A 20390-nucleotide genomic window follows, 5' to 3' on the forward strand; every position below is an offset into this window, starting at 1 on the left:
TCGGTGGGCGCTCAGCCAAGGCGGCCCCCAGCAGCGGCAGGAGGCGAGGGCCTCTGGGGCAGGGAGGACGTGCACCTGCGCCTGGGCCCATGAGGGGCTCCCCACCACAGCGTGGGGTCTCTGGGCGTGCCAGGGTTGCCCCCACTAGACAGCTGGGGTTCTCAGGGAACACAGAGCAGGCAAGCAGGCCAGCTTCTGCTTCAGCCTCGGCCCCTGTCCTCACCTGGGGCAGCAGAGGACAGGTTTAGGAGCAGATCCTACCGGAACGCCTGGTGAAGACCTTCACCTCTGGGCCTCCCGCTGCTCCTCTGTGAAAATAGAGGTATCGGCGTGTTCGTCCCTCCTAGGGCCAGCGAGACACGGCAGCGAGTGCACGTGGTCCCTAAAGGAGAGCCGTCCATGGCCACGTAGGAAAGTGTCAGGCCCAGGTCCTCATTCCTGGGATGTGGCCTTTTCTCACCTGGGCTGAACTCTGCTCTCAGGACTCAAACTCTGAGCTGCTGTGGAGGCTAACTCACTCATGCTCCATGCTCATCTTCTGAATCAGTTTCCCAGGCCTCCAACCTGCCCTCCGTGTCGGCCCTGGGGTGCCTGCCTCTGCTTCCCTCTTCCTCTTCTTCTCACAAATATGGGCCGAGCTCATGTGATACGTCAGGCACTATGCTAGGACATGGGGGTCCAGCTGGAAGGGACAGGACAGAACCCTGCCCTCCTGGAGCTGACAGTCTGTGGCAGACACTAATCAGATGAACAGATCACAAACTGTGACTGTCTCCAGCAGAGACACCTGGCTGACCTTGGGGGAGCACGTAGCAGGTGGATGGGGGTCCCTGCCCCGGGCTGCCGGCAGGCGGTGCACCTTGCACAGCTCACTCAGTCCCACAGCCTTGCTTGCCCGCAGGCAGTGTGTCCTCTGCACGCGTTCAGGGCTCCGTCCTTCTGCCCAGTGCCTCCGCAGGCTATGCCGTCTGTGCTGGGCCTCTGGGCATAGTTACTAGGCAGGCAGGGCTGGGGCCAGCCCTTGGCCTTAGCTCAGCTCCAGGGAGGATCGAGAGGGAGTCCAGTGTGGCTGTACACCTGGGCATCCGCTTCAGAATCCAGGTCCTCGGGAAACAAGTGGCTTTGGTCTTGCCAATGCCTTTGCTCTGTTTTCAGCTGGGAATTAAGCTGGGGAGCAGCAGGAGGGGCAGCATTTGCTGGCCCTGGTGCAGGAGGTTGTGGGTGAGAAGAGCCAAGGTCAGGTCCGCACCTGGGCAGCCTGTGGTGTGAGCTAGAGGTGCAGAAGCCTGCGGGGATGCGGAGGGCAGCCGGGCAGGAGCCTGCGGGGACGTGGAGGGCAGCCGGGCAGGAGCCTGCGGGGACGTGGAGGGCAGCAGGGCAGGTTGGGCTTTCTCCAGGGCTTACTCCCCTCGGGAAGTTCCTAATTTGGGTCCCCCTGCTCTTCCTTGGTTGGGTGGGCCCCACGCGCTTGGCTATGATCCAGCAGACTCCTGCGTCCTGGTGTGTCCCCGCCCCACTTTCCCACTGCCCTCGGCCTCTCTCCTAGCCCCTGGGAGCTGGGTTTTTTGCTTCCAATTTCAAATACATCAGACTCCATCCCACTCTCCTATCTCAAGTTGTCTTTTGCCTTTCTGGGAAAATAAAGTGGCAGGGAGTGAACCCACCACAATGGGACAGGCCTCCTCCACGGGAGCAGCATCTCACAGGGGCTCCCCAAGCCTTCGAGGCCCAGCCAAAGCTGGGGTGGGGGCACTGGCTGGAAGCTTAGGGGAGGGGGAGCCCTGCGGGACTTCACTCCTGTGCCCGTGTGGCCAGGGGTACCTGCTTGATCTCTGAGCTGTCACCAGGAACAGTGTCCGGCCTGCCTGCCGGGACCTCTGCAGAGACCATGAGCTCAGCCCTCAGGGCCTAGGTCCTGGGTTTACACTGAGGGCTGTGCGGCCAATGACTCGGGGTGGGCATGACCGGGGTGTGTGGAGGAAGGAAGGGGGTCTGGGAAAGGATGCAGACAAGAGGTGGGTGCTGGGCCAGCACCTGCTTCTGTTCTTGGCCTCAGAATCGTCTAAGGAAGTGGGAGTAGTTCTCTGCAACATGGGCCCCGCAGCTGAGGTCTGGGCAGAGGCGTCAGGGCACAGAGCAGTGGTACCACCACGCCGGGAGATGCTCAGGCCAGGACCAAGCAGAAAGGGGAGCTCACCATAAACTCCCTGGGGGGAGGGGAGCGCTTTACCCCGACAAGAATGGACAGCAACAGGTCATCTATCCCGAGGGCCCATGACCCCTTCACCTGCTTCCTGGTGACCTGCTGCCGGGAAGGGCCATGGGCCTCAGGGCCTTTGTGGGGCTTCCTGTACCCCTGAATGCTGTCACAGTGCCTGAAACCCCACCACTGGGGCCTCATTGCTTTGGTCCTATAACACTCCTTGATTTTCCAGCGTTAAGCACACAGTCATGAGCTGTTGCCTGAAACTGACACTTACTGAGGGTGTTCTGTGTAGCAGGCTTTGTCCTGAGCCTTTTGATTTTTTTTTTTACATGTCTTGTTTATGCAGGATAAATCCCAGTAACCCATTTGCAGAAAAGGAAGCAGCAGCTCAGAGAGGTTAGGTAAGTTGCCTAAGGTCACCCAGCTTGTGGCAGAAGCAGGATGGAGCCCTGCCTATGTGATGATGGGGCCAGGAGCACCCTGATCATCTTTAGAGCCCACCCCTAACCCAGGTGGGGGCAGCAGTTCCCTGTAAGCATGCTGGATGAAACCAGGCAGCTGAAGGAATGGGAGGGAGGCTGCCCTTGGGCTTCCGCAGTTCTGGATTCGAGCTCTGCTCAGTCACAATGGGCTGTGTGCCCTTGAGCAAGTTACTTCACCTCTCAGCCTCGGTGTCCTCTTATCAAATGGGATACTAAGATATAATTCAAAAATATGTTCTTGAGAATTCAATGGGAAGATCCTGCCAGAGTCTGGAGCCTGTCTATTTAGTTTGACAATAAATAATTGGGCTAGTATTTACATTGATCTTTAGCAAGGGGGGCACAGAGCAGGGAATGGTGTTCCGGAAGGGCTGAAGTGTGCCCCTGGGCATCGGGGCAACTGTGCCAGCACCCGCCTCTAGGTTTACAGCCCTCCCTGAGAACTAGAAAAATCCCCTCCTCTGAGCAGATGCCATCTTTGGACTCATGGGCTTGGCACCTGGTTTGGCCCCTCAGAAGAGACTCCTACCCGGTTCTCTTTTCTAGCCCAGAAGAATGGCATTTCTGGACCATCTGGAACATGTGGATCATCTCCCCTGCTGATGCACAAAGAGCCAGGCCTCCCGAGAAGGGGGGTGGGACAGGGTGTTGCAGGCAGAGGGAAAGGCCCTTACAAAGTATCATCGGGGAGACAGAGCAGGCCAGGATGGCTGCCGGAGCAAGCAGCGTCTCAGCTGGACCTGTGGAGGGCAGTGGGTAAGCAGGTGAAGGAGGAGATGGGTGGAGAGTATGTACTTGGGGACAGGCCTGGAGGTGGGAGGCAGGGGCTGGAGCCAGAGAAAGCGGCGGCTGGTGGAGGGAGGTGAGGATGGAGGGGCTGGGCCTGGTACTTTGGATGAAGCCAGGTCACTGAAAGATGAAATGTGATAGCACTGGGCAAAGGAAGCAAAGCCCATCACCATGAGACCAGCTCCCAATCCTTCCCTGGAATTTATTTAGGAAAAGATCTAGAGAAGTCAAGGTGGGGCCTGGAGGGGATGGGGATCAGGGTCTGTGGGAAGCAAATTCATGTCTTTGCACCGAGGATGGACAGGAGTGTGGGGTGTGGGAGGGAAGAGGAGGAGGAAGCAGCGGAGGGGAGCTGTAAGGGAGGGGTGAGAGGAGGGGCTGGAGGAAAGCCTGGGGTTGTGTGCAGGGACCCACAGAGGACACAGGTGGGTGAGATCTCTCAGGCAGGCCATGAACAGCCCCAATCCCACGGCAGAGGCAGCCAAACCCTTTCCCAAAGATGTTTCACAGAGACCTGGCGAGGCAGGGGGGGACTTTGGTCTTTTTCAGACACAAAAGTTCCTTCTGCGACTGAGGGTAAGTGTCTTAGCCTCCTGCCTCAGTTTCCTCATTGCATAACAGGACTGTTTCAGTGCCTACCCTCAGAGTGTGAGGGCTAGATGAGGAAATGCACGTGCAGTAGGATGCCACCTGTCCCTGGAATGCCTACATGTCAGGTGCCCCGGTCCTCAGGATCCAGGACGGGTCTGGCTGCGGTGGGTGCTGGATGGATGCTGAGGAGGGGAGGGACTGTCACTGCATGCCGGCCTCTGCCAAAATGGGGAGCCCAGGGGCAAGAGTAGACAGGAAGGACTTCCTGGAGGAGGAGGGCTGGCAGTTTGGGAAGATTTAGATGGGGAGAAAGTGGGGCAAGGGCATGGGTCAGGAAATCTGGGAAAAGATGTCCTGGCAGGGTGGAGGGGAAGGGAAGTTACGATAGTAGTGGGGAAAAGCATCTGCCCAGGAGCCAATGGTGCAGACACAGTGTGTGTGTGTGTGTGTGTGTGTGTGTATGCACACCTGTGTGCACAGGCACACACCTCCTGCTGGTCTTCTATCCCCACTGCTTTCCCAGCCACCTAGCCAGAGCCCTGGGGCTCAGCTCAGGCCCTTACCCCTAGCCCCACCCGACCCCAGGCTTCACAACCAGAGGCCAAGACCCCCGCAAACGCACAGCCCCTCGTCCCTCTCTGTCCCAGCCCCACTGCTCTCCCAGAGCCTGCTGCCATCCCCTCTCTGACCTCCAGACCTTGGGTCCTCTGCACCCTCCTGTTGCCACCCAGATGCCCCAGCCTCCCATGGACTGTTGGGGTCTCCCAGTGGCCCCCGCACTGCTGTCTGCCTGGCTCTTGTCCACTCTGCCTGGCTGACACCTCCAGCCACCCGAGACTGCTCAAATGCCCAGCACCCCACACAGCCGGCACCTCCTCTGCGGACCGCAGCCTGGGAGAGAGGGGAACCCACGGGCCTGTGAGTCTTTCAGATCCTGGTAAACAGTAGGAGCATGGGAAATATTCTGGAGAGAAATCGCCGCTCTCAGCTCCAGTCCCTTGTTCCAGCCTCCTGCTGGGTGCCCGGGGGAGCGGATGTGATGCAGCTCTCCACCCAGCACCTGGTGCCCAGCTCCGTGCAGAGCACGGGGGCCAGCCCTGAGAACTCCCACTGACCTGCAGGCTCGGGGTCCAGAGACAGGGCAGCTCGCAGGCAGGGGACGCAGCTCTGACATCCTCAGGCGTTGGAGCTGGGGCCAGGAGGTCATGGAGCTGCAACCCCAACTCAAGGACTGGTTGAGCACTGGCACTGCCTGATAAAGGCCCCTGGCTGAGACTGTGGGTAGGGCCAGGGCTCAGATTGTGATTGAGGTCAGAGCTCGACGTGTATCAGGAGTGACCAGGGCCAGGGCTCAGGAGGTAAGGGAGCTCAGGGTGCTCTCTGAAGTTAGGCCTCTTAGTGACCATCTTCAGCTGGATCTTGCTGGACCAGAAGCCAGAGCTTTGACCCCACAGGTGCGCCCTACCTGGGCCCTGGAGAGGCAGGTCAGTCTTTCTTGAGTGCCATCCTTTCGCCCATGTTTTAAGCCTCCTGTTGACAAGGATCTGGACACAGGATTACATTCCAAGTCCTTGCTCAAAGCCTGAGCCGTTTCCACCCCATCAGCCATCTTGGTTGTGTCCCTGACCCGGACCCGGCCTCCCCTGCAGATCCTCCGGGCTCCCTCCCTAATCCCACCTTTCTGAACGCACCTGGGCCAGGACATGGGCAGTCACAGCCGACAGATTGTTTAGGGGATCAGGAAGCCGGTGGGTGTGCAGCAGATGCCTGTGTGGACATGTGCACACGTACACTCATGCCCGCTTCCAGGCAGGAAGACCGGAGCTGCACGTGGGCAGCGGCGGGTGGTGGTGGTCCTTGGCCAGGGTGTGAGTCCAGTTTGTCTTTAACCTGGTGCTGGGAAGTGGGGTTGGGGAGGGTGTGAGGCATCCTGGGGTCCTTGGTGGGATAGACTCCTGAAACCCAGCACGTTTCTTATGTCTCTGAGCCTCAGTTTCCCCTTCCTATAGCTTGGGAAGAAGAGACTGGCATCTCCCCAGGGTTCCTGTGTGGGTGACACAGATCAGCATGTGAGTGGTGTCCTCACTGTCCCTATCTGACCGCATGCCCCTGCCTGTCTGTCCTCCTCCCTGGAGCCCATGTTTGGGACTTCCACATTTGGTCCCTGAGCCTTCATGGAGTAGCTCCTCCATGGGGAACCCTGGACCAGGTGCAGCAGGGAGTCGGGAGAGAGCAGATGGAGTCCCTGCACCGATAGGACTCACGGGGTCCTGGGAAAGAGAGTATTAACTTGGATGGTGACGATCCAGCAGGGCCACAGCTGAATGGAGGTGAGGATGAGGGCCCACAGGGCTTGGGGCACAGTGGCTGCCTCTGCTCAGAGAGAGCTTCCCAGACCACACAGTGGCCCAGCTGTGTGTTGGAGGCATAGGAGCTCTCCTGAGGAAAGGCATGAGAAACAGAGGGAACAGCAAGTGCGAAGACCTGGTACGGAAGTAAGAAGTGACCGGAGTGTTGCTTGGGGGTGGTGAGGAGGAGGCAATGCATCAGGCAGGCGGACCCCTGCCCCTCCCAGGCTGACCCCAGCCAGATGGGGAAGGACCTAGGTCCCTGCTGTGGGTGATGAGTCCCATACACGTCCCTGAGGCCCACCCTGTCATCCTGCAGGGAGCAAGCTGATCCCAGAGAGGGTGCCCAGCCCACGCTGTGCAGCGCCGCAGGGGGAACCCAGCGTGATAGAGAGCAGTGTCTTAGACCTGGCTCCACCGCCAAGGCTGCAGCCCAGTCCAGGCCAGGTCCTTCCCCTCAAGACTCCAGCCTCAGCTCTCTTGGACTTCAGGGTGACATCACCAGGGTGTTGGGGGTCTTCTGTGATCCTCCTATGAATACTTCTTCTTTTTTTTTCTTTTTAGAGACAGGATCTTGCTCTGTTGCCCAGGCTGGAGTGCGGTGGCACAATCACAGCTCACTGCTGCCTCGACATCCTGGGCTCAAGCGATCCTCCCGCCTCAGCCTCCCGAGTAGCTGGTACTACAAGTGTGTGCCACTAGGCCTGGCTAATTTTAAAAAATTATTTATAGAGACAAAATCTCCTATGTTGCCCAGGTTGGTCTTGAACTCCTAGGCTCAAGCAATCGTCCTGCCTCAGCCCCCTGAGTAGCTGGGTCTATGGGTGGGCACCACTATGCCTGGCTAATTTATTTACTTATTTTTGTAGAGATGGGGTCTCACTGTGTTTCTCAGGCTAATCTTGAACTCCTGGGCTCAAGCGATCTGCCTGCCTCAGCCTCCCAAAGTACTGGGATTACATGTGTCAACCACCGTGCCCTACCCACTTCTGTTTTATTATTGTTATTATTATTTGAGATGGAGTCTCGCTCTGTCACCCAGGCTGGAGTGCAGTGGCACGATATCAGCTCACTGCAACCTCCACCTCCCAGGTTCAAGCGACTCTCCTGCCTCAGCCTCCTGAGTAGCTGGGACTACAGGTGTGCACCACCACGCCCAGCTTATTTTTTGTATTTTTAGTAGAGACAGGGTTTCACCATGTTGGCCAGGCTGGTTTTGAACTCCTGACCTTGAGTGATCTGCCCACCTCGTCCTCCCAAAGTGCTAGAATTACAGGCATGAGCCACCGTGCCCAGCCTGGCTTTTTTTAAAACTATTTTTTAAATTTTATTTATTTATTGAGACAGGGTCTTGCTCTTTCCCCCAGACTGGAGTGCAGTGGTGCAGTCTCGGCCCACTGCAACCTCTGCCTCCTGGGTTCAAGCAATTCTCCAGCCTCAGCCTCCTGAATAGCTGGGATTACAGGTGCCCGCCACCACGCCCAGCTAATTTTTGTATTTTTAGTAGAGACAGGGTTTCACTATTTTGACCAGGCTGGTCTTGAACTCCTGACCTCAAGTGATCTGCCCGCCTTGGCCTCCCAAAGTGCTGGGGTTACAGGTGTGAGCCACTCCTGGCCTCACTTCTATTTTTCAAACTGAGGGTGATGCTTAACCCAAGAGTAGGCACTGTCAGGCTGAAACACCTGTTCTGGTCCTTGGCTGGCTTTCCCGAGGCCCTGAGTGTCGTAGGGCCTTGTGACTTCCTCTGTGAACTGGAAAACAGCCCCCCATTCCAGTCCCTGCCCGGCTAGGCTTGCCTGAGCAGAGCAGAGGTGAAAGGCAGGAAAGATCCAGCAGCCTCAGAGCTGTGAACGGTGCCAGCCCTGTGATTGACATGTCAGCCGCACTAACAGCATCGCTTCATCTCGCCAGACTCTCCCTCTCCCGGTTTGTCCACTGTTCTGTTTGGAAATAAGGTTGTGCCCTTAGTCATACCTTGATTAGAAGGGAGACGCCCCTGCCTGCCCTCTCTCTTCTGTTCTGCCTCCTCTGCTGAATGTTCAGGAGCTCCTCATTCAAAACACCGTCAGATGAAATGTTTGCTAAAGATAACACTGTGAAGCATTTAGAAACACCTTGCACCAGCCTACTTCTTAAATACTTGTTAAAAACGAGAGCACACCCCAAATAGAGTTTCATAGAATATACCTTTTTTATTTTTCATTTTTTTTTTGAGATGGAGTCTCACTCTGTTGCCCAAGCTGGAGTGCAGTGGCACGATCTCAGCTCACTGCAACCTCTGCCTCCCGGTTTCAAGTGATTCTCCTGCCTCAGCCTCCCAGGTAGCTGGAATTACAGGCATGCGCCACCACACCTGGCTAATTTTTGTATTTTTAGTAGACAGGGTTTCACCATGTTGGTCAGGCTGGTCTTGAACTCCTGATCTCAAGTGATCTGCCCACCTTGGCCTCCCAAAGTGCTAGGATTACAAGCATGAGCCACCATGCCTGGCCTCTTTTTTAAATCCAGTTTTTATTCAGCAGAATGTTCCGAAAGATCCAGAGGGTAACATGTGGGCAAAGTCCCTGAGCCCTGGCTGGGGTGGCCTGGGTGGGGTCGCCTTCCTCTGACACCCATCTCATGTGGGCCCTGAGCGCCCAGCGCCGGGTTCCTTTCCCCCACACCCATCTCGTGTGGGCCCTGGGCGCCCAGTGCCGGGTTCCTTCCCCCCACACCCATCTCGTCTGAACTTTGGGCGCCCAGCGCCGGGTTCCTTCCTCTGACACCCATCTTGTGTGGGGGGCGCCCAGCGCCGGGTTCCTTCCTCTGACACCCATCTTGTGTGGGGGGCGCCCAGCGCCGGGTTCCTTCCTCTGACACCCATCTTGTGTGGGGGGCGCCCAGCGCCGGGTTCCTTCCTCTGACACCCATCTTGTGTGGGGGGCGCCCAGCGCCGGGTTCCTTCCCCCCACACCCATCTCGTCTGAACTCTGGGCACCCAGCGCCGGGTTCCTTCCCCCAGGCCTTGAGCCTGGCTTTGCAGCTCCTGCTGCCCCAGGGCAGGTGGTGGTGGCTGCCCAGCTCTCACCCAGCCCTGAATCCTGTGTGGAAGGCGATTCCTCCCACTTTACAGGGGAGGACACAGAGGCTGAGCGTGGTCACAGCCAAGGCCCCAGAGCAGCATCTGAGCTGCAGGCTGGCCACCCCCCACCCTGCTGCACCCCCATGTTCCACTCACAGACCTTCTTCCTGCTGAACGCGGCTGGGCCCTGAAGCCCCTGTGCCTTGGCCCACAAGGCATCTTCTGCTCACTCAGCTGTCCCTCCAGTCCCCGTAGGGCTGCAGACCCAGGCCCACCCAGTCACAGGCCTGGCAGCGAGGGGGAACAAAAGGGTCAAGGGGCCGTCCAGGGCTGGGAAGGGCCTTGCTCCACCTCACTCTCCTCCATTCCCCGTGTGGGCCTCTGTCTCCCATTCTGTGAAATGACCAATTTGGGCCACAGGGTCCCCAAGTCCTCTTGGCTTGGGGGGATTCCCTCTGCCGTCTGTTCCAAGAGGAGGGGCCATATTGGTCTTTGAGGCCCCCGTGGCCCAGTGAGTCCGCAGTGAGTCCTCCTTGAAGGTATATATCAACAAAAAGTCAAACTCCGTAAAGTATTTGAGACATTTATTCTGAGCCAAAAATGAATGGCCGGGGGCCCATGACAGCCCCAGGAGACCCTGAGACCATGTGCTCTAGGTGGTCGGGCCACAGCTAGGTTTCATACATTGTAGGGGGACACAAGGCATCAGTCAATACACATAAGCTGTACATTGGTTACGCCTAGAAAGGCAGAACCACCGGAAGCGGGAATGCTTCCAGGTCGTAGGTGGATTCGAAGATTTCCTGATTGGCAGTTGGTTGAAAGAATTATTGTCAGTAGATGGGAATGTCTGGGTTAAGATAATGGGTTGTGCAGACCAAGGTTTCATCATGCAGATGAAGACTTCAGGCAGCAGGCTGCAGAGAGAATCGATGGGAGATGTTTATTATCAGACTGAAAGACTGTTCTGCCAGTAATTCCAAAAGGGAGGGGGGATAACAAGGTATGTCCGGCTCCCGCTTCCCACCATGGCCTGAACTCGTTTTTCAGGTTAACTTTGGAATGTCCTTGGCCAAGAGGAGGGTCCGTTCATTTGGCTGGGGGTCTTAGGATTGATTTTCTGGTTTCCATATGCAATGGGAGTGGGGGAGAGATGGGGTGGGGGCAGCCTGAGGCTCAGCCCTGGCCAAGGAAGCCCCCTCTAGGCATTGGCCAGGTTCTGACTCCTACAGTGTTACAGCCGGCAGGGAACTTGGACCCACAAGCTCCTCCCCTCCCCAAGCCTCAGTTTCCTCTTTTGTAAGATGATGCCTGGGGTCCCTGCCTCCTTGCAGGGCTCAAACAAGATCCTAGGCTCTATTAGGAACAGTGCCAAGGCAGGAGTCCCCCAACAGCTCAAGCAAGCTGGAGCTTGATGCTGACAGAGTAGGGGAAGCTGGTGGCTTCTCAGGCTCATGACATTGTCCCCACAGGGTGCAGAGCTATTCCCTGGTGGGGCTGGGTGTGTGTGTGGCCATTGGCAGGAGCCCCGATGTTCTCATCCATGAGTCAGCAGAGATGGGAACATCAATTTATTTGAGTGGCTGGTGCAGCCGAGTCCTTGGAGGACAAGGAGCTTTTGCCAAGCCTGGGCCGAAGGTGCCAGGGCTTGGGGCAGGGAGACTGTGTCCAGGGACACAGCTTCAAGGGCCCCTGGTTGATGTCCCCAGGGCCTGCTGAGTGCCAGGCCCTGGGACTCAAGAGAGGACACCACCGGATGGAGCTGCCCTAAGGGAGTGCGAGTTGGATGGGGGGGGGGGGGGGTGGGGGAAGAGGAGGGAGCAGGATGTGATGGGTCCGAGGTCTCACGGGGTGCCCAGGTGGGCTGGATTTACAGAGCATGGGCGGCCTGCAGGGCTATGAAGGGGCAGTGGGGGCAGAAGACAGAGGTTAGAGGCAGGGTGGCATGGAGGGTCTCGGGGCAGGGGCAGGAGGGTTTCCGGGGTGGTCAGTCTGCTGCAGCCAGCAGAGGGCACTGGAGGGGCCTGGGCTCGGGCTCCAGGTAGAGCTGACCTAGCCCAGAATGGGCAGGTGAGGGAAGGCCACCTCCTGATGGGCTTGGCTGTCCCCTCACCTGGATCCCATCTCCGGCCTCTTCCTTGCACGGGGTAGATGCTCACTGATGTGGTGACGTCTAACAGGAGGGTGGCCCTGGGCAGGGCTGTGAGCTGGGAGACCTGGGCTGGGATCTCAGCTTTGGGCCCACACACTGGGATGGAGGAGCGTTTACCGCTGTCTCTGAATGGCTGCAGGAAGGCTGAGGGGGCACATGGTTGATGGGCCAGGCCACTCTGGGCACAGTTGCTGAGAGTCTGCTCTTCTTCAGTGGGGGCACCCAGGGCGGTGGAAGGGAGTCAGATGCCAACTCCCAATGGGTCCTGGTTGTCGTGCCCTGCTCCAGGGCCTTGGCATCCGCCCCCATAGCCATGGAGTCCGGGGGCCCCCAGGGGCTGGAAAAGGGAGGGAAACAGATTCTCCTTGGAAGCCTCTGAGGAAGCCAGCCCTGGCTAGCACGTCTGTGTCCTGTCTCTGGCTTTGCCTGTTCTGGACGTCTCTGGAGGTGTGTGCACCACGTGGCCTTTCGTGCCTGGCTTCTTTCACTCAGCACGCTGGCTTCAGGTCCCTCTGCATTGTTGCATGTGCCAGTGCTTTGCTCCTTTTTATACCCGAGTAATCGTCCACTGTGGAGTCATCCTTTCAGCTGCTGAGAGATGTGTGGGCAGTTTCCATCCGCAGCCATTGTGAGTAGTTGGGTGAGGCCGCTGAAGCGGACGGGTGAGGGCACTGCCTGGGCCATTTGGGCTGGAGCGGGGGTTTGAACTCCTCTTTGTGGGACCGAGGCTGTGTTCTCGCCCACACCTCTCCCTGCTCCAGGCCTGCCCTCCCCTTGGAACTGGGACCATGACTTGGTGGCTTCAGCCTCCCCAGAGTGAGCCTGATCCTGAGAGTCAGGCTGGGCTGAGGAGGATGGGTGGGCCTCCTGGGGGAGGTGGCAGCTTTGGACTGGACCTTGCAGGAGGGATGGGCTGTCTGAGGATGGGAGATGGGGAGTGGTATTGCAGGTTGGGCAGCAGGTGAGGCTGAGCTGGAAAGGGAGGCGGTTGAGGCTGGTTCTTGGGCTGAGTGCTGGGGAGGGGCGGCCAGGGATCACCGAGAGGTCCCTCCAGGCTGCATGAGCAGAGGAGACACCCTGCAGGTGATCTTCTTGCCTGTGTTTCTAGAATTCACAAATCCTACAATTCTAAGCTCTCAGAACCCTTGGATCTGAAGATTCTCAAATGCTAAGGTTTCTAGATGTTAGCAGACGAAGGTGTCAAGATGCATGGGATCTACGATGCAGAGTTCTGAGTGGGGATATGCGTCCCCCACTCCGACTCACCCCACGACACATATCAGTAACAGCCTCTGCAACTCTGCCTTGGCACCCCCGCATGTTCCAGGGGCAGCCACGCTGATGGATTGCTCAGAACGGGCTGGAGATGAGATGTGTTTGCCCGGAGCCTCCACACACTGTGGTCTCCAGCTGTGCCCCTCCCTCCTACCTTCCACTCTGTGTCTCTTCCCTGCCTGCCTTGTGCCCCAGCCCCAGCCACCCCTGTTCTTTCCTGCCACGCAATCCTGTGCCCCACCACAAGGAGGCTGAACCCAGGGACAGCCAGGAAGAACCCCCGGCAGGCTCTCAGGGTGGGAGAGAGGTTGTGGGGATCAGGGGCTTTACAGAAGGGACAGGGAGGCAGCCCAGAGCACCCCAGCTTCTTGGCCAACAGCAGGTAACCTGGCTAGAGGGCGGGGCCCCCATGGGCCATCCCTGGGCCAGCTGCCCAGGGCTACCAGGAAGGCAGCTTGTTTTGTAGGAGGTCAGGCAGTGCCCTAACCCTACCTCTTGTCTTCCCAGATGTCACACCCCTGGGTCAGCCCCTTGGGCCGGAATGGGGGTGATGGTGGGAAGTGGGAAGTTGAGAGAACAGGGAGGAGCCCGGGTGGGGCACACCAGGCTGTGGCCGTGAGGATGGGGAGATTCCTCGCCTGGGCAGGCCGGGCAGCAGTGGGGCAGTCCTGGGGGGTGTGGTGAATGCTTCTGCTCTCTTCCCCTGACTACATGGGAGCCTCCATCCCACCTCACCTGGAAAAGGGGCTTGGAACTGGGCTGCTCGGCCTCGGGCCCTCAAATGGGGCTCTTGGAGCCCTGGGCTTCCTGGAGTGGCTGGGGCCCCACCCTGCCTCTGATCCATCCTGAGTCTGCATTTCTTCTCCAGGTGCCCCCTGCCCTTGGCCTCCCACCACGGCCTGGGAGTAGATCGTGGGCTGGGGCAGGCCCAGCGCTGTCCTCTGTGGGAAAGGAGGACTCTGGGCCTGGAAATAGTTGAGTGTGGACAGAAATAACCCTGACTGGCCTCAAAACAGAACATGGAAAATTAAATAGGAAACATTAGCATTCACCCCGCGCTTGCCACAGCCACTATCCCATTTGGGAGGCGGGCACATTTATCCTCATTTAGAGACAGGGAAACTGCGGCCCAGAGAGGGGAGGTGACCTTCCTGAGGTTCCTCTGCCAGCCGGCCAGGCCCTGTCACCCCTGTGCTTCCACGACACAGCTGCATCTCCACTTCTGCCCCCACAGTTCCTGCTGTAGCAGATGCCCTTCCAGATGCAAACTCCTACTCATCCTTCAAAACCCAGCTAAATGTCACTTCCTCTGGAAAGCCTTCCCCACCTCTCTAGCAGGCAGTTGAGACCAGCTTACATTTCCGATAGGCCCTCACTGCCCGGGATTGGAGCTGCGGGCTCCTTGAGGGCAGGGATTGTCCCTCTTTCATCCTGATTCCATGCCAAGGCTTATAGCAGGTGCTCAATAAATGCTTGCTGAGTGATAGATGGGCTGTGTGTGGTGCTAAGTTGAATGCCTTGTCCCTTTCCCACAATTTCATCTCAACCACCCAAGAAGTTAGCATGAGTATGGCTGTTTTACTAAGGAGCAAACAGGCTTACAGAGGTGAACTCACCTGCTCCAAGGTCACACAACAGTCAAGGGCTGGACCTGGGATTTGGTCCCAGCCCCACAAAAACAGCCCCACTATGTACCTAGCATGGGCTCAGGTAGGCCCTAGAGGTGGGCAGTGTATCTGACCACCCGGCCTGTCCACCTTCGCCTGCACCCGTGGCCCCACGGACCCCTGGGCTGGCTCTCCGGTGTGGCATCTCCACCTCCCCCCGCAGGCCCAGAACCCACCCTGCTGGGCCAGCATCATCTCCCAAAGGTTCCCACACAGACACAGTGGGAGCCCCTTCCCTCAGGCTGGCCCCCAACTTGTCCCCTTACAGGGGTCGTTGGTAAGCACTGTGGCCTGAGGCTTCCTCTGTGAGAGACTTGTGGGGGTCATGCCACAGGGGAAGAGGGAAGTGAATGGATAGAAGGTTCTAGAACTATTAGCTATTGCAGGGACAAGATATGAAGAAAGGATTTCAAATCCTGGTTTAAAGAATCAGCCAGGCACAGTGGCTCATGTCTATAATTATAGCACTTTAGGAGGCTGAGGCAGGAGGATCCCTTGAGCTCAGGAATTGGAGACCAGCCTGGGCAACATGTTGAGACCCCATTTCTACTAAAGGTAAAAAAAAAAAAAAAAAGATCTGACCGTGGTTCCATGTGCCCGTAGTCCCAGCTACTGTGGGCATTGGGGTGAGGGTGGCTGTTGCTTGAGCCCAGGAGGTCGAGGCTGCAGTGAGCTGTGATTGCACCACTGCACTCCAGCCTGGGCGACAGACCAAGACTCTGCCTCAAAACCAAAAACAAACAAAAAGAATCAAGGTTCTGGGGTTCCGGAGTTGTTTCCATCTTTCCGGCCTACCCCAGTCCAGCAAAGCCCTATGGCTGAGGCAGAGCGAGTGCTGGAGAAGGTGGCAGCAGGTGGCCTGCGGGCCGGTGGACAGGAAGGACAGGAAGGAAGTGAGACGGCTGGCAGCTCAGAGCCCAGGAGCGGGAGTGGGCTGGAAAGACCCCTGGCCTGGCCCTGCCCTGGCTCCCCAGAGGGTCTCAGGGCCCAGTGGCCACACTGCCTGCTCCCTGGGGCCCCCTGACAGGAGCTCCCACCGACCTCTCCAGGAATCTGGGGCCCAGGCCTTGTGTCCACCTGCCAGGCCAGGCCACTCTCAGCTGAACCTCAGTGGGCAGATAGACACACAGGCAGGGGTGTGGCCCAGCTGTTGGGCCAGGGTCTACTGGACACTGTCACTATCTCCCTCTGTCCCTACGGGTGGGGCCTGTCCCTTCTGCCTGACCCAAAGGGCCAGAGACCGCTGAGTGACACACACCCAAGCACTCTCTCCCTCGCCACTGGATTTTGGGGCAGGTGTCAGTGATCTGGTTGGCAATGCTCAGGACTGCCTGTCAGGACATCCGAGCCTTCAGGCTGGTTTCTCGCTCCTGCCCACACAGCGGTCTCGGCTGCCAGGCTGTGTGACTCGGGGTGGGGGGCTCTGACCTCTCTGGGCTCACAGGTGGTGAATGAGGTTTTTAACCTGGGGACCATGGATGGCCGTGGGGGCTCTTGGCTCCCCCCACATCCCTGCAAGTGCAGCCTGTCATCCAGAAGGAGAGGCAGCTCCCCAGCGTCCCCCTGACCCCTACACAGCTGCCCAGCCCCAGCCCCACTGCTCTTCGCTGGGGTGACTCCAGACAGGGCATTTTCTGTCTCCCCGCGTGCTCCCCACCCATCTCTACAACAGGGAAAACAGTTTCGCTCTGCAAGGCAGCACACTGCCTCGGGACCTGGAGAGAAGGTGAGGGTGAGGAGTGGGCTTTGCCCCCAGCTGTGTGCCCTGGGCAGAGTGATGGCTCACTTCGCTGTGCCTCAGCCTCCTTCTGCTTGGGAGGAGGGCATTATGAGAACCCCTCCTGTCTGGGTATACAGAGGAGGGAGGAGCCAGCCTGCCTGTGCGTGGAGGGTGGAGGGTGGAGGGCACTTGTACCCGACTCCATCTGCAAGGCTGGCATGGGGTAGGCACACAGTGAAGATGCCCTCACTTGTCCCCAAGTTGGGAAGGCAAAGGAACCTGCAAGGCCACTCGGGTAAGGAGGAGTGCAGCTATTCTCTCGAGGCTTGTGACCCCTGAGCACAAGCCCTCCTCTAGGTGGAGAAGGAGACCTAGAGGGAGGGGCAGTCTGGAACGAGGTCCGGTCGGAGAACCTCTCCCAGGCCGGTCAGGAAGTCACAGATCCTCTGAGCATTCTTCCAGGATTGCTCAGCTCTGGGGACCAGGCCTTGAGAGACAGGCGGCAGAGGAAGGTCAGAGGGTCCTGGTGCCTCTGCAGCCTCTCCCAGGCCAGCAGCGCCACCTGGTGGTCACATGCCCCAGACACTTCCATCCTGCTGGCATTCCCAGCGGATCAGTGGAGGGGCTGGGGCCAGCTGGAGGGGCTCGCCCAGGCTGAGCTGGGGCCCAGAATGTGCCCCCTTAGCTCTGCCCACCCCTACGTGTGTGCAAGTTCCAGGGGAAAACCAGAGAAAATAGGGCTGGCCCCAGGGGAATGAGCCCTATTGGAGGGGTCGGCCACTGTGATCATGGTGCATGGATGCGTGTGTATGGGGAGGCAGACGTTTTGTTGGGAGTGAGACCCTCAGTTATACCTGGCACAGGGTGCGTAGATAAGCTGGTGATTGAATTAATGAATGAACGTGCTGGGGACGTCCAGAGGACAGCCCTGCTCCTTTCATTAGCTCAGTTCAATCAATGATTGAGTGCCAAACACCATGGGAGGACAGACACACACACACACACATACAGACTCACATACACACACAGACTCACACACACACACATACACATACTCACATACACACACAGACTCACATACAGACACACACAGACTCACAAACACACACACAGACTCACATACACATACAGACTCACATACAGACACACACAGACTCACATACACACAGACACACACACATACAGACTCACATATACACACAGACTCACATACACACACACAGACTCACATACACACACAGACTCATACACACACACACTCATACACACACATACAGACTCACATACACATAGACACACACAGATTCACATACACACACACAGACACACACACACAGACTCACACACAGACACACACAGACTCACATACACACACAGACTCATGCACATATACACATACATAGGCACATACACACAGACTCACAAACATAAATGCTGTACACGCACATATACAGACTCACATACACACACATATACACACATGTACATATACATACAAACACAAACATACACACACCTGCATACACAGACACACACAGCGACTCACGTACGTACACACGTACATACACACAGCACATATACAATACATACACAGACTCACAAACACACACAGACTCACATGCATATACACATACATACACATATGCACATACATACACAATATACACACAGACTCACATACATATACACATACATACACACAGATACACAGACACATATACAACCATGCTCCACATAACAACGTTTCAGTCAATGATTGGCTGCGTATATGACAGTGGTCCTATCAGATTCTAAATAGCTGAAAAATGGCTGTTGCCCAATGATGTCCTAGCCATCGTAGCACTGTGGCACAACGCGTTACCTTTTCTATGTGTAGATTTGTTTAGCTGCACACATACTTACCACTGTGTTACAGTTGCCCACAGGACTCAGTACAGGAATATGCGGTACAGGTTTACAGCCTAGGAGCAAAGGCTACGGTGTACAGCCGAGGGGTACTGGAGGCCGTTCCATCTGGGTTTGTGTAAGGACAGTCTGTGATGTTCCCCTAATGAGGAAATGGTCTAATGATGCATTTCTCAGAATGTATCTTGTCAGTAAGTGACGCATGACTGTACATAGGTACACGTACACACACACTCACACGTGCACACTGCTGCAGTTCGCATGAGTCCCCCTAGGTTCACGTGTCAGAAACTTGATCACCAGTGTGACAGTGTTGGGATGAGGGGCCACTGGGAGGTGTTTGAGTCATGGGGACACCATCCTCATGAATGGATTAATGCATTATCTCAGGAATGGTTCTTTTTCCCCCAGAGCAACAAAAGGTAAAAGCAGGGAATGGTTCATCATCCTGGGAGTGGGTTCCTTAGGAAAGGACAAGTTTGGCACACTCTGTCTCTGTCTATCTCTCTGTCTCGCCCTCACCAGATGAGGCCCCTCCAGCTTGGACTTCCCAGCCTCTGGAATTTGTTGAGCCAATTAATTCCTAGTCATCAGGAATTAGCCAGTTTGTGGTGTTCTGCACATGTGGTTATAGCAACAGAAAGTGGACTGAGACACACACACACACACACACACACACACACACACACACTCCTGCATGTACACATGAATGCCTGCGTACATGTAGACACACAGACATGCAGGCATGCATAACACGTGCCTACACACAGATCCACATGCACTCACTTAATTCTCTTCAGCCCCCAGGCTGGCCCCGATGTGAAGTCGGATGGGTGTTGGGCCCCCGTGGGGCCCCCTTCCCCCATAGGTAGCTCATTTGCTGAGTTTCCAAGCAGAATAGTTTGTAAAATGTGCAATGCATTTGGGAGGGGCTAGGCCTCTCATGGACAGTAGGGCAGGTACCAGGAGAGTGGTGGCCCCAGCCCTCCCAGTCCCCTGGGGGCCCCGCCCAGGCACACCAGGTTCAGATGGTCAGTGCCTGCTCCCCCTGGAACTCTTGGTGGCTGAAGATGCCTGTGGACTCCCGTTATGTAAAACACCGAGGATTCCCAAAACCCAGTGATGCTATAATGTCATAGAAATGGTGAGCACATACATGATGTGGCATTTCCTGACTGGCCCTTGGGGTCAAGTAGTAGTCTGAAGGGCAGCTCTCACTGGGTGGTCAGACAGCACACTGGACACCCAGGGGCCCCTCGATGCTGTGACATGCCAGGGAGGCACCTGGGTCCCTGATGTTCCAGTGCAGGACAAGTGACAGCCCACCTGGCCCACTTCTCCCACTCAGGTTCATGCGCCACCCCCACTCCATCTCAGCAGAGCGTCCCGAGACCTCCCTGGGTTGTGGTGCTGGGCGAGTTCCCCTCTCTGCCCAGGACTCCCACGCTGGTGCCCCGGGAAGCCGGGGGGCTGTAGGAGAAGGACAGACACAGAGCCTGGGGCTGGTTTATAAACACAGAGAGCTTTTCCCACGTCAGCCCTTGGCGTCAACTTGTGAGGGCGTCCCCATGCAGGCATGATAGGCAGAGGCTGTGCTGAGGGCCGGGGCAGCAGAGGAGGTGGGCAGGGCCCAGAGACACTGGGTGGGTGCCTCGCACACCAGGGCTAGGGAACCATTTGTTCTAAGCTCTGGATTACAGATGGGGAAACTGAGGCCCAGAGAGGGGCAAGGACATGGCTGAGGTCTCAGGGGGACCCCTGAGCTGCCAGGCCTCCACTGCCTCTCTTGGGTGGGTGCGAGGGGCACCTGCACTTTGGTGTTAGGCTCCCACCTACAGGGGCAAAGCCCAGGCTCAGAGGCGACCTGGAATCAGAGAATCAGGGGCCAAGCTGGATTAGGCAGGAGAGTGTGTGGTTGCAGCAGGTGAGCTCATCTGTAAAACGGGGGTACGACACCCCTGGCCCTGCCAGCCTGTCCAGGTCTGCGTGGCACTTGGCACTCGGCACTCTCAGCACCACACCCTTCAGGAGGGGCCCAGCTGGGAGCCATCTGGAAGAAGTCCCTCCTGGCCCAGGTGGGCAAAGAGAGGACCAGAAGGAAAGGACGTCGAGCACTTCTTCCTCATTGGAGCCCTCCTGGGTGACTCCGTCCTGTGCCCAGCATTTGACTGTTCTCCTTGGGGCTGGCCAC

The sequence above is a fragment of the Pongo pygmaeus genome, chromosome 7, assembly GCF_028885625.2.
Source record: "Pongo pygmaeus isolate AG05252 chromosome 7, NHGRI_mPonPyg2-v2.0_pri, whole genome shotgun sequence".
Lineage (NCBI taxonomy): Eukaryota > Metazoa > Chordata > Mammalia > Primates > Hominidae > Pongo > Pongo pygmaeus.